Below are 13,272 nucleotides of genomic sequence, written 5' to 3' on the forward strand. Positions count from 1 at the left end.
AACAACAAAAAAAGAAAAAAAAAAAAAATAAAAAAAAAAAAAAATAGCATTGTGGTTTTAAATGTGTTTTTACTGGCCTCAGAATCTACCTTCATTTTGTACTGTAGAACCATACCAGGTGATTAAATTTTACTTCCTCACTCTTCATGGTTGGTTAAAACCTGAGAGAGGTGTCATAGTTTAAACTACAGTATTTCCAAGCAGTGTTTTAATAGGCCTCTTCACAGAGGGCTGTTTTCAGGTGCACATTGACTTCCTATGTAAAGCTCCAAGTGATATGGCAGCACTTGGAATTTATACCTTTTTTTTTTCTTTTTTGTATAAAAAAAAACAAATACTCTATGGGAATTTTGAGCAATATGTCTGTTATTTCATGTGTGAGTATTAGAGTTGTGATGGCTTTCTTACTATTTTCAGTGGTTGTTTTCTGCATAAAGGAACTACCATCACCTTTAAAAAGACTCTAAATCTTTCTGTTTCACCAAATGTTTTTTTAATATGGTGCTAACTTCATCATTTAGGTCAGTATAATATATAAAATGTGAAATCTAATGGTAACAGTTAAGCAAAAAAATGCAAAACTAAAAACAAAAACACAAAAAATAAAATTAAAAAACAAAATATAAAAAAACCCCCACAAGAAACAACAAAAAAACCCAACCCCAAACAAAAAAACCCAAATAGCAAGAGACCTTAGGAGCATGAACTAGCAAACAACACTGTGTAAAATTCTACCTGATGAACATAATTAATCAGATGCTTCTTTAATATACAGGTTTTATATAATTGGGCATTACATTTGTTTAGCAAATATTGAAAATCCAGCTATGAACATGCTGTTTAACTCCTGAAATTTAGAAATAAAAGCTCATTGCCAAATTACAGGAAAGTGAAAAGGTAGGTTTGCTATCTTGTAAAGCTTTTGGCTCCTGTGAAGTTGGGGCATATTTGTGCAGTAGCTTTATTAAATACACTATTTCTTAATATTGTGACAGTCTGCAATAAGAATTAATTTCACTAAATACAGATTTACAATGTAAACCCCACCTGCTCCATTGGAGCAGTTGCAGTTAAATTGAATACAGAATTTACCTCTTTGTCCTAAAATTGCCTAAACAAAGAGGCAGAGGTTGGGGAGGTATTTCTGTCCTTGAAGCAACAGAACTTTTTTTCCAGTAAGGGAAAGTGTATGTCTGTGTCTAGGGAAGGTAGTCTGTATGTTTAACCACTTAAAAACATGTTAGTGTTTCTGATACTGGTTTTTTTTCCCTAATTGTATGTTTTAAGTAATTAAATGCAAAAAAACCACAACAAAACAAAGTGTTTTGATAAATTAAGCTTGAGACATGCAAAATCCAAGAAATGTACAGTTACTTTTAACCCTTTATCTTGGACCTGTGCTGTGGTGCCTTTGGTGTGACTTTTTTTCATGGAAGTATGAGTTGAGGATAGCAGGATATGGGTACTAATTTTATATTTCTTGAATTTCTCTGTGTCACAATCTTAACATTATTTAAATCTAGTTCTTTGTATTTGTAAATGTATTTAAATGGTTTGAGTTTACCAAAGAGTGACTTATCCAAAACTGTCTCTGACAAAAACAAACAAAAAAACCCAACATCACTTTGATTGTACAGGTTCAGGTTCAAACCATTGAAAGGGGACTGTTAAGGGGCAGGAAATGATTGCTTTTTTTTTACAAAATCATGATTCAGCAGTTTGCAAGTTCTCCTTGCTCCTGTTTGTGTTGATATGCCATTTACCCTTTCCACTGCTAGCAGTGTTAATAATTATCAAGCCATAACACAGTACTGCTAAGTTCAGCAGTGCTTCAAAGGATGCATAATAGGTGAACATTAAACATCACTGAGCATTACATTTACACTTACAAAGTGTGTGACTGGTAGGAAACGAACTTCAAACCTGGCAACAGCAATTAAATTGTGCCTTGTCACATAGTGGTATGCCAGGATTAACATTGCCATGAAACATGAAGCATCATCTGATTGAAGTTCATTTCACAAGTCCACCAAAACAGAGTATGCTGTGTTATTTTAAGGAAATTATGGAAGTACTGTACAGTGTCTTGTGTCTGTACAGTTTTAAGTTAGCACAGAGCTGTTACACATTTCATTTACAATAAATGCAGAAGTCAGTAAAATATGTGAAGAAATATTTGACAGCAAAAGAAATCATGAAATTATATAGGCTGGTTCATAATTGAGTCTCTTCTTAATCTACCTTTTTAATTATAGACAAATGTGAAAACAGTGACAGTGTCCTTTTCTCTAGATGTTTAATCTATTATGAAAAACTGTGAAAACAAATGATTTTTTTACCTTTGCTAATGCTTATGGTTTTAAACACTTCCTTTAGTTTTCTTAATCAGTTATCTTCCATATTATTTCCTTTAAACTTGTAAATACATTCAGAAAATAGTTTTGTAAATACTTACAGTATACTAAAAGTTCAGTTCAGTCAACAAGGCCTCAAGATTGGTTTAGCTCTTTTAGTGTGAAATCTTTCAATAGCAGAAAGGATACTGTCAGTTCATTGTTCAGTGGAATATCCTGTAGGCCAAAATTGAGAGTTCTTAATGCAGTCTTCCCAAGCATGAATTCACATGTTCTATGCTGCAGCCTTTGGTTTACTTTTAGACAAAACAATGAGGCCTCTTAATGTTTAGGTTGAATTATGGGAAGAACAGCAGGAATAAAATCAAGGGCTGGGAAAAGATTGAATGAGCTTTACCTTTAAATATATATATATATATATATATAATTTGAATTTTTGTATTAGTTTACTGTGATTCTTTTATTGTAATTTTTATAAACAGGTTTCACATGAAACCATTGAAAGGGACTCAAATATGCAACACCTAATCTATTTTCCAAGGGAGTTTTACCCTTGAATGGTGCTTTTTGACTGGTCAGGGTTATTTATTAAATTTTATATTTGAAAGTATTTGGGGAATTATGTAAATTCTTTATATGAATCTGTTTATTTCATGAATTGTAAATTTCATAATACTTAGTGATTGAATTGGAAGTTTAGTAAAGTCATTCAAAATGTTCAAAGTTTATAATCTGTGTGTATTTTACATATATTTTAACAAGTGCCAGAATAGTTGTATTTAATATTGTAGATTTAATACTACTTGCACATCCCTGTGACAGCATTAACTTCAAGCTACGCACGTTTACATTTAAAAAGATAAAATCTAAACAAAGAAGTAAGCCTGGGACACGAGTTCCTGTATTTCTTCAGAGGATGTGAAGCTAAGTATCAGTAACTGAGCAGGTTTGCTTCAGGTTTATCTAAGTAGCTCCTGCCATGGTGGATACAATAAACTGCTGTCTCTCCCATTTATGTATGCTATGAACTCAGCCTTTGGACTTGCACTGCAAGCCTCTGGTTGTCTGTCTGATTAGAGGTAGAACTCTTGCACGATTTTAACAGTGTTTCTGACTGAAAAACTGTATTTTTAAATAACTTTTATTTGTATGGTTGTTTTTCATGATAAATGATTGAACAGTTTGAATGACTTGACTTGGTGTCATTATCTTGCAATATAAACCGGTAACCTCACAACTCCACACTTCATCACCATATGAAGTAAATGAAGCTAGCTAAGCTGATGCTGTAACAATTAATAACTTGCCATTAAGGATTATTTTATAGCATGAATTTTAAAATATTTATTCAAATGATATTTTACTCTTGTATTCACTTTGGTTTTAGATTTGTGACATGAATATTTCAGTGCTGCTTTATTTTGTTCTGATGAATTTGTTTCTTGCTTGTAAATTGCTTTTTTTATGGTATAAAGTCAATGGGAATTGCTGTTTGTAAATTAAAAGCTTCTAGAGCAAATCTATGGTGTCAGTGTTTGCATTTAGATATTTAATTACTAAGGGACTTGCGTTTTAGATGCTTTTACTGAAGTGTAATAAAAAGTTCTCTTTTAATACTCATGTATCAACCAGGAATCAAAAGCACTGCAGACAAACTACTCTTGCATTGCTTGTTTAGTTTTGAACAGATGATGATTTCAGTTTTGTGCTTCAAAACCTTGTCCAGCTCTCAAAGCAAACCAAAGAACCAGGCCAGGCAGTGGGGATCTGTGAGGAGGTGAGGTCTCATTTCCACAACAGTGTTTGCCTCCCGTGTTTTGCCATCTGCAAGAGCAGAGCCAGCACTGTTCTCTGCACATATAGGATACAGCTCATAGGATACAGGCATAGCCAGCAACTGCATATCTGCCTTCAGCTGGTAGCAGAGCCTCAGGTTCTTCCCCAGCAGCTGGCTTTGGCACATCTTTGAGTGCCTTTATAATAAGCAGCTTCTTGGAGGAGTTAATACATCCAATAATAATCTCACCCAAGATGTATGCTGATGCTGATGTGATGAGAGACACCCGTCCTGGGACTACTAAAATTTTGCAGAAAGAATTTTTTGCTTTATAGTCATGAAAAGACAGCTGATACTAATAAATTTGGTTAAAATTGACCAGCATTGTTGCCAGTTTTTCACTGTGTGAGATGTATGCTAGTGAAGACTCCTATGATAAATCTGAATTAAAAAGAGTTTTAAACTCACATGGCAGCAAAGGGTGTGTTTATATAATGCTAATGCAGCTAAATGATATAGTTACCTTGATTGGTTCAGGTTTTGGGTTAGAGGAGGATGGGGACTTTTGTTGGGTGGTTGGTTGGTCCCATGAGACCCTACGGACAGATTCAGAATGACTTATTTATTTTATGTAGTCTGAAAACTTAAGGAATACAGAATGGGGTAAATAAGATGTGACGCTTCAGAAAGTAATAAATGTAATGTTGAATTTACCTGGAAAGCAGAGGGACAGAACAGGCATGTAGCATGCCTCTTATATTCTCCTCCACACCTTTGTTTTGTTTTGTTCAGGTTGACAGAATTGTTTCATCTTGTCAGGTTGCCACAGAGGTAAGAAATAAGATGCAGCAAAGTGTGTCTGTGGAACCTGATGCAGCTATATTTCAGAGTGAATCTGCTCACCAGTTCCTTCAGAAAAGACTTGCTGAGTTTCCTTCATTTTAAGTTACTATTCACATTCATACAACCAGCTTTAGCTGTTTGCTGTGCAGACTTGTGAGCTGGGAAGAGTCTGAGCTGACATGATCCTCAACAATTGCATTAGGAAGTCATAGGTTTGTTTACAGCAGATATCTGTGCACTGGATGCTGGCACAGATGTTACACCATACTGGGCCTTGTATAAATTGCTTTCCATATGCAAGTCTGCAGAAGGGGCTGCCTTGCAGCATCAGTCACAGGTCCCAGAACCTGTTAGTTACTTCTGTGGGAAGGCAAGTGTGAAGTTTCCTCCTTGATGTGGCTGCCTTTAGTAAGACACAACAAACACACTGTGTTTTGTTTACAGTGCTATGCAAGTACGGTCTAAAGTTATTCATGTAGAAGTGGTATGTCTGGTGCTTCTGGAAATGTGGTTTTCAGTAAGAACAGGATGTATGTTTTAGGACCATCATACATGCATAATGTATACAACAGCATCTGGACACTGTGCCCTATAGCACAAGTGGTACTGTGAATTACAAAAGCAACTTAAGTTGCTAATAATGAAACCATCTTTTCTTTAAATTGGTTTGGGATTTCTTTGGTACATTTTAAAATTGTATTCTTTTGAAAAGCACAAAAATGTAGCGCTAGCAAAGTGTAAATATGTCACTATGGACAGCAGTTTACTGGTTCTGGTTACTTGTCCCTGAATGTAGTGGAGTTTGGTCAAGGGCATCAAAGAAAAGTTGTACTTTTATGAAGCTCATACCCCATTGTCCACTGTGCAGACTGGGTTTTTTTTCTAGTTACACAAGAACTGTTTGTGTAGGAGCTAATAATGCTGAGTAGGCACAAGAGATCTCCCTTTCTGCCAAACATCTTAAGTTCTGACATCACAAAAAAAGGTAAAATAGTACCAAGAAAGATGGTCTTTATGACAGTGTAACAGAAGGCTCACAAAAGCAGTACAGAGCTCTGAAAAGTGTCCCTGTGTACTGCTGTGGTGCTATAAATAGGACTGTTTAAGACAGACATGTTCCTGTATGACTGCCAGGAGTCTCTTACTGTATAAAAGACAACAGATTTACACAGGAGGAAAGAGTTTAGTCAGAGGAGCAAGTTGTAGTCACCCATGCTAGACTTCTTCTGTCATTGAAACAAAGGAGGGGTTTGAAAGATGATTTTTTGAGGCAGTTTTGCAAGGTTGGTGGAGAATTCATCAGTATGAGGCAGTATCAGAGAAAGTACAAAGGTACTTGTTGAAAACATAGCAAGTGGGCAAAGGACAGTGATCCTGGCTAGGTGTAAGTGAAATGTGATGATAAAATACATATATATATTGAGGATTGCTGGAAAAGCCCTTAGAAGCAAAGATACACAACTGCTTTTGGAAGAGAAAACTCAGGAAAGCAAGGGGTATGACAAAGCAACAAGATTAGAAAACTGTCTTTGTAGGTTTAATGAGTCAAAACTTAAGCTAGTCAAATGAAGCTGAAGTTCTGGTGTTTGCATCAAATTGTCACACTGTCTAAAACTGTCTTTCACATCAAAAGCCTTTCATAGGACATGGGAGGACTTAACATTATTTGAATAGACTTTCTTAAGGTTGTTTTTTTTTGCCTTTATTTGTAGAGAGGAAAAATCTCATTCAAAGACAAGGATTTATACTGTGCTCAGGTATCAGATGGAATAGGACAGTTGCCTGTGTAAACTGGCTGGTAGCCTCAAAGGGCTACTTCTCTGTTTTGTGGAAATTGTGGTGCTATGTACCAGATTATTTGAAGATTTTAAAAATGCATCTAGACTATCACAGGAATTCTGCCATTCACTACACTTAACACACAATTTCAGTGTTTCTTTAACTCTCTTTTTTCTCTAACTTCACTAATTCCATCTAGAATATACCATTGACCTTGGGTAGTCTGTATTTACTTAAAGGTGCAATCCATGGCAATAATTACAGTGCCATAGCACAGTATGTGAGGTTAAACTTCAACTTACCTGCTTGTTTGGAGTTTGTCCCTAATAACTTGGAAAATACTTCAGGCTATTTCAGCAGAGACACCCAATAAAGTAATTTCATTGCATAAACTGAAGCATCTTATTTCCAAAGCCCTGATTTGATAAAGCCTAAGAAAGATTTTCTCTAACTCAATTTCAAGCACTGCTAACAGACAATGCACACACAAAGTTTATCAAAGCTCCTTAATAGTTCATCATTTTAAACAGCAAACAGAACTTCTCCATCCAAGATAACACTAAGCCTAAGCAGCTTATCAGAACTATATTTTGGCTCATTTTTCCTACTTTTGTGTACAGTGTAACTTGCCTCCATAAGCTTGATTCTGATTCTATGAATGCTCTCAAATAACTTTCCTCATCTTTGCTGTCTCAGTTGAATTCATCAAGGGAAAACCAGACTCTGAGATTGCATACTTCTTCACAAGATGCAGTAAAACATCACTTTCAGCACAGCAGGATAGAAGACAAAAATTTTGTAAAGACATTCTGTGAAGGCAGCTAAGGAAAAAAAAGTGGGTTAGGTTAAAACAGCCCAGTTCTGTTCAACTGATCTTTCTGTATTTGCAGACACAGTCCACATTATGTAACTTTTCATAAAGATTCTTGCAAGTAGCTTTAGGGGAAGTTAGAACACCCAGTGAACATATTATACAATTAATGTTCTTTCAGCAATAAAGATGTGGGATGGAATGGAGCCTGATCCCATTAATGCTACATTTCATTAAGTATATGAAACAGCACATTCCAATTGTATTGTGCATGAATTTAGGAAAAATTTGAAATCAAATACTCACTCGAATGTCAGTTAAAATACAGACAGAAACATTCCATCAGTGTTCTGGGAAATTATATGGCTAATGGCATTGTCAAAAGTAACACTACTCAGCTATGCATTTTGCCAACCTCCTCAATTAATGCAGCACAATACAACTCTAAATCTTCTGTATGCCTCTTGTCTTTTCCACTAGAGGGTGCTGGCCAATTGTTTAAAATATGGGTTGTGTGGGGATAATTTCTGGTGCAGTACATAGCAGAAACCTGAAACAAAACAAAAAAATAAAGTTTCCAGTCTTAATTTCCTTTGATTCCTTCAACAGGAGCATTAGCTGAGTAATTCTATTCTTAGCAGGGCAGTCCTGCTTTCTCTAAGGCACCAGTCCTACTCTGGCACTGGATGGTACCTCTTTGCAGTACTTAAAGCATCAGTTTGGAAATTGTTTTAAAATCTCATTGTTATTAGGAAAAGGAGTAACTGGCTTTCAGATTTTATGTTTGGTTTGTTTGGAAAATATTTTGCCATAGAATTCAGTACTCTTCTCTAGTGAAAGCTGATGCTGTAAACCTGGGGAAAGTGTATGTAGCTTAGCAGTACCAATAGAATAAACTCTAATAAGTAAATAATAGCTTATGTCTACTAAATTACAAAAACATTTCCATTCTCCAGCCACTGGGGGGGGGAAGGAAAATACATTTCCATATAGTGCATTTAGCTTCAACATGTATATTGGAGTTGTACGTATCAGTAGTCACAAGCAGACTCCAAATAAATGTTTACATTTCTTTTTATAGTTTAGTCTGAAAATGAGTACTTTTGCTAGGGAAAGAGAGCTTATACACGTTTAATTGGGATGTCTGAAGATATTTAAACTGCTCTGAATTTAATACTCATTGAAGATCTTTGGTAATTAGGAAACTGGAAAGAACTAAATGTATTCTAGACATCATGCAGTCTGCCAAAACCCTCCTTAGGCTTTTGTTCACTCAGGTACAAACCTTCAGTTCAGTCTGATGGACTGGAAGCAATCCTACATGTAGCTACCGATTTAGGGAGCGTTTTCCCTGCAGCGATGCCTGTCGAACCTGCCCACTGCCCACGGCTTTAGGAGCAGAGGTTATTCCAGGAAAGGTCAACCCTCCTCTTGCCAGGTAGCTTCAAGAACTGAAGGTCCCTGTACCCCTCTGACAGCTCCAGCATTCAGAGTAGGGCAAATGTCACCGTTCGTAGCTGGGGGATAATGTCTCCTCAGGAAACCCAGAGAGCCCCGTTTAACCTTCAGCACCAGGGCCTGCTTTGGGGGAGTTGAGATGTTCGCTGAGGTACCGGGGAAGGCGGGTTGCAGTCCCTGTCGCACCAGGTGACGGGCGGATAAACAACTCGTTTCCCTCCTCTGCGCAGACTCGGCCTCGTCCCGCCGTGCGCGCTGGGACCGGCCGTTCGGCGGAGAGGACACCGGTCCCCACAGGGGCCCAGACTGCCCCTTCCCTAGCGCCCTAACGCTGCGGTCCGCCTCGGCCCAGGAGCCGCTGACCGGACCGCGGCAGCGCCCTTGCCAGCCGGGCCAGGCTGGGCCCTCAGACCCCAGGGAGGCGGCCAAGGACGCGAGGCACCTGCGGCGGCTCCTGCGCAGTGTCTGCGCGCTCCTACGTCCCGCCCCGCCCCGCACCTGATTGGTGGGCCCACCCATGGGGAGCAGGGATTGGCCCGAGGACCTGTCAGTCTGGGCCCCGGCCTCGGCGGCGGCGGTTCGGTGCGGCAGCGGCCTGAGGTGCTGCGGGGGGCTCCTACCTCGGTACGGCGGGGTTCTCGCGCTGAGAGGGCTCCTGAGCGAAGCTGTGGGCGGCTATCCCAGGACAGGTGAGACGTGTTCTCTCCCGCCGGGACCGGGTGGGACCCGGCCACCGTCCTTTCCCCCCGCCCCGGTTGGTCCCGCCCCACCGGGCTGCGGGCCCGGCTGCCGCCGTTCCTGCACCGGGAGTGTGCCACGGACGGAGCTCTGCGGCGAGGGGCCAGGCCGGCAGCCTCCCCTACAGGTGCGCGCCGCTTGCGAGGAGCCAGCGGCTTGCGGCCCCCCGCAGGCACAGGGAACGCGGCGTGGGCCGCAGCTCGTCTCCGCCGGCAGCGGTGGCGGGGCCTCGACAGGTGCGCGGACGGAGGGGACGCGGTCTCCGCCGAGAGGCCCCTCCCCGTGGGCGCCACCACGGTCTCTGGCTGAGGCAGGCGGCCCGGCCAGGCTGGCCCTCGAGAACTGGCCCCTCGGGAACGGGCCGCCCGCAGGCGCTGGTGCCATCGCCGCTGCTGTGCCCGCCCGCGCTCTGGGCCCGTTCCCCGCGCTGCCGGCAGCCGCTGCTCGCTGGGCGCCTCCGAGGCGGTGTGTGCCCAAGCGGTTGTATTTTCAAGGCTAGAAGGTGTAATGAAACGACAGTCACAGAAGGGATTTGGAACGAATGAACCTTGTAATCTAGTTCCAACTCCTTCTAGAGCAAGTAGCTCCAAGCCCCATCCAGGCTCTCCTGGAACACTGCTGGGGATGGGGCAGTTACTTCTTGGCCATAAGGATGCGAGCAGTGCTGTGCTTGTCCAGACTCGATAGGCAGTGCAACTGGTCTAAGGGCAGGGTAATGGGAGGGCCAGAGGAAAACCCTCAGGGTTTGGCCACATCCTCCACTGAACTTCTGGAATACATTTTACTAGATTAAAATGCACATTTTTTATGTCCTTTTTTAAAAAAGAAAGGTAAGAGTTCTGAGTGCCTCAAAATTAGCAGTAAAAATGATCTCAGAATTTTTTGATGAGAGGCTCAAAGAGCAAGATAGGCCTGACTGATTAAATGCAGGGTCAAGTAGGGTCTTAAACACAAACGGTAAATGTTTGTTTCAGCATAGGCAAGAGAAGTCTATGGAACATCAAAAAAGTGGGATTGGTAGGGATTTCCATGAGCGACCAAAGGACAAGTACAGAGAGGGTGTGGCATTTAACAGTGTGTGGCATTCTGCCCCCATCATCAAAAGTGAGTGAGAAAACTGCAGGAGCTACTGAGAGGGGCAGTGGGGCTTAAGTGAAGGATGTGGCTGACTTGGAGTAAACTATCACTTGACTAGGAACCCTCAGCCTACAGAAGATGTCTGAGAGAGGTTATGATATCTTTCTAACCATGAATTGCAAAGGTGAACAGTGAAGATTGCTTTTTTACTTGTAATGTTTAATGACTTTTGACCATTAACAGCATGGGGGGGGGGGTGGAGAAACAGAAAGAATTAATGCTGCTTAATTGGAAAATTCAGGTGCACTGGAGACTGCCAGCACAGAGTTTGCAAAGGCAATTGGTTTTTAGATGGATCAAAATTTTCCTTGGAAAAATAATTTTCAAAGGCAGTGAGAGTGAAAGAAGTAGACAGAATAGAGTGGGCTTCACAGACACACACACAAAAACTAGGGAAAAAACAACTGCCAGGGAACAAATCTTATTGACAAAGCTGAGATGAACATACATTATGTCTGTGATTTTGGTTGGAATACTTAAGTGGATACTAACACAGTTATAACTTGCCATTTTGACTATTTTATGAACAAGTAGCATTTGCTCCTGTGGGCAATACCTGCTATATGCCCACTCTGAGTTTGGGTGAGTTCAGAGTATATGAAGAGAACACTAATTTCCCAGCAAATTACAGCTTCCTTTGATAACAGTAGCAATCACATGTTTTTAAAGAGGAGAAGATACACTTTTTTCCAGGGGAGGTTATTTAATGACAGAAGAACAGACTCTGGTAGAGGCGTAGTAATAGCAGCATGTGATCTGCCCTGATTTTTACCTTTATCAAAGCAGCAAGGGCTATATTGGATTTTCATGTCATTTTCCACGTGAAAGTGTCCATGAGATTTTTTTTCTCATTTGATGCATCCTTTTCTTAGATATTAGCTGTTACAAAAGTTGGTTTAAGGCAAAAGAGGAGAAAAGGGGAAGGGCTATGTCTTAAATATCACCAAAACAGTTACATGAAAGTGTTATAGTTTGCTTTGATCATATTTGGTGGAAGAGCTGTGGCCTCATTTGCTGATACATAGAGAGGAAAATGATTGGTTTTGTGTCCATTGTGCTTTGTTTCTTGAAATCTTGAGGAGAATGAAGTGAGAAAGATTAGCAGTCATAAAGCACCTTGAAAAAAGTGATTAAAATCAGTAGGCAAACCCTTATCAGCTTGGACCTTGTGTTCATTTTGCAGAGCAAGAAAGATTACCAAGTACATATTTGGATATTTCTTGATTATGAAATTCCTAATTTGTCGCCCTTCTCTCTCTGATGTATTCACTGATTCCTTTGAGTTTTGGGATTTTTCATATACCAATTAAACTAGAATGGGGAGCTGGCCATCAAAGCTGGGAGGGAGAGCAAAGAACAAAAATACCAGAGTGCACGTTTTGGGTAAGGAATGCACAGTTTGAGAAGAACTGGTTTATGTAATCTATGTGATAAATGTGACCATAATGCTGCTTACTGTTAATTTACAGGAATGCCATGCTGTTAAACAAGAGATAAGCCTGCTGGATTCAACAACAAATTGATGGCAGTGTGCATCAAAATGGGTTGAGTGAGTGCAGATCTACCTTATTCCACTGTAAGTTTGCATCTGTAATTAAAGTAGGTTATTTTCCTGTTTTCACTTATGTTTGATACTAGAGACTACAGAAGTGTCTGCCAGTTCTCTTCAGTCTAGAGAACCTGAAATCAATTTATAGTCAAGGCAGTATCATGCTATAATTCAGCACATACATATTTTTCCTGTGAATATTTTATTGAGTTTCCACTGAAGTATAACTCTTATAAACATGGATGTTGTCCTAACCTACTCAAGTTTTCAGACTTGTTTGGAGGGCTTTTGAGGGAGGACTTCTGCTAGAAAGAGAGCTGCTGCTCTGTTTTGATGTGGATCAAGATAGTATTATATTAACTTGTGGGGTTTTTTAATTATTTGTACTTTGTTAAGGACAGCTTTTGCTTCTGTTGTTACCATTGCTAACCTAGAAATACTTTCACCAGGACCCAACATTTTTCTAGTTAACAACCTGAAGGAATCAGACCTGAAGAACTGGTTGGTTCCTGGATAGCAACCATTATTTTACTTGCTTAAATAAATAGTCACCAAAGCTTTTGCTTTGGTTCACCTTCCCCGTTGTGTCTCACACAAAAACATCAGTGATTAAGGGTCCTAGGACTACTGTAAATTGACCTTTGCTGCAACAGTGCTCAGCATTAGTTCAATGAAAAATGGGGAGGAAAAGGGAATTTAAAGTACTCTCCACTTCATGTCTTGCTTGTTTTTTTTCTCCCCTCCTTACTGGTTATTTGTTGGCTGCAGCCAGGAGAGCCCTTCCAGCCTCAGTGGTTCTGTAAAAAGGCAGTTATTAAGATCGAGC

The 13,272-nt window shown here is 40.1% G+C and overlaps 1 protein-coding gene across 2 annotated transcripts in view; it reads left to right on the forward strand.

The window, feature by feature from the left end:
- The first annotated feature begins 9,513 nt into the window (after positions 1-9,513).
- Positions 9,514-13,272, forward strand: part of RALGPS1 (Ral GEF with PH domain and SH3 binding motif 1) — a 67,062-nt gene continuing 63,303 nt past the window's right edge. For both annotated transcript variants that reach the window (XM_030461227.1, XM_030461229.1), the window contains exons 1-2: positions 9,514-9,711; positions 12,367-12,473. The gene's annotated coding sequence lies outside the window, so the exon portion shown is untranslated. The remainder of the gene's footprint in view (positions 9,712-12,366; positions 12,474-13,272) is intronic.

The sequence above is a fragment of the Calypte anna genome, chromosome 17 (assembly GCF_003957555.1).
Source record: "Calypte anna isolate BGI_N300 chromosome 17, bCalAnn1_v1.p, whole genome shotgun sequence".
In the NCBI taxonomy this organism is placed as follows: Eukaryota; Metazoa; Chordata; class Aves; order Apodiformes; family Trochilidae; genus Calypte; species Calypte anna.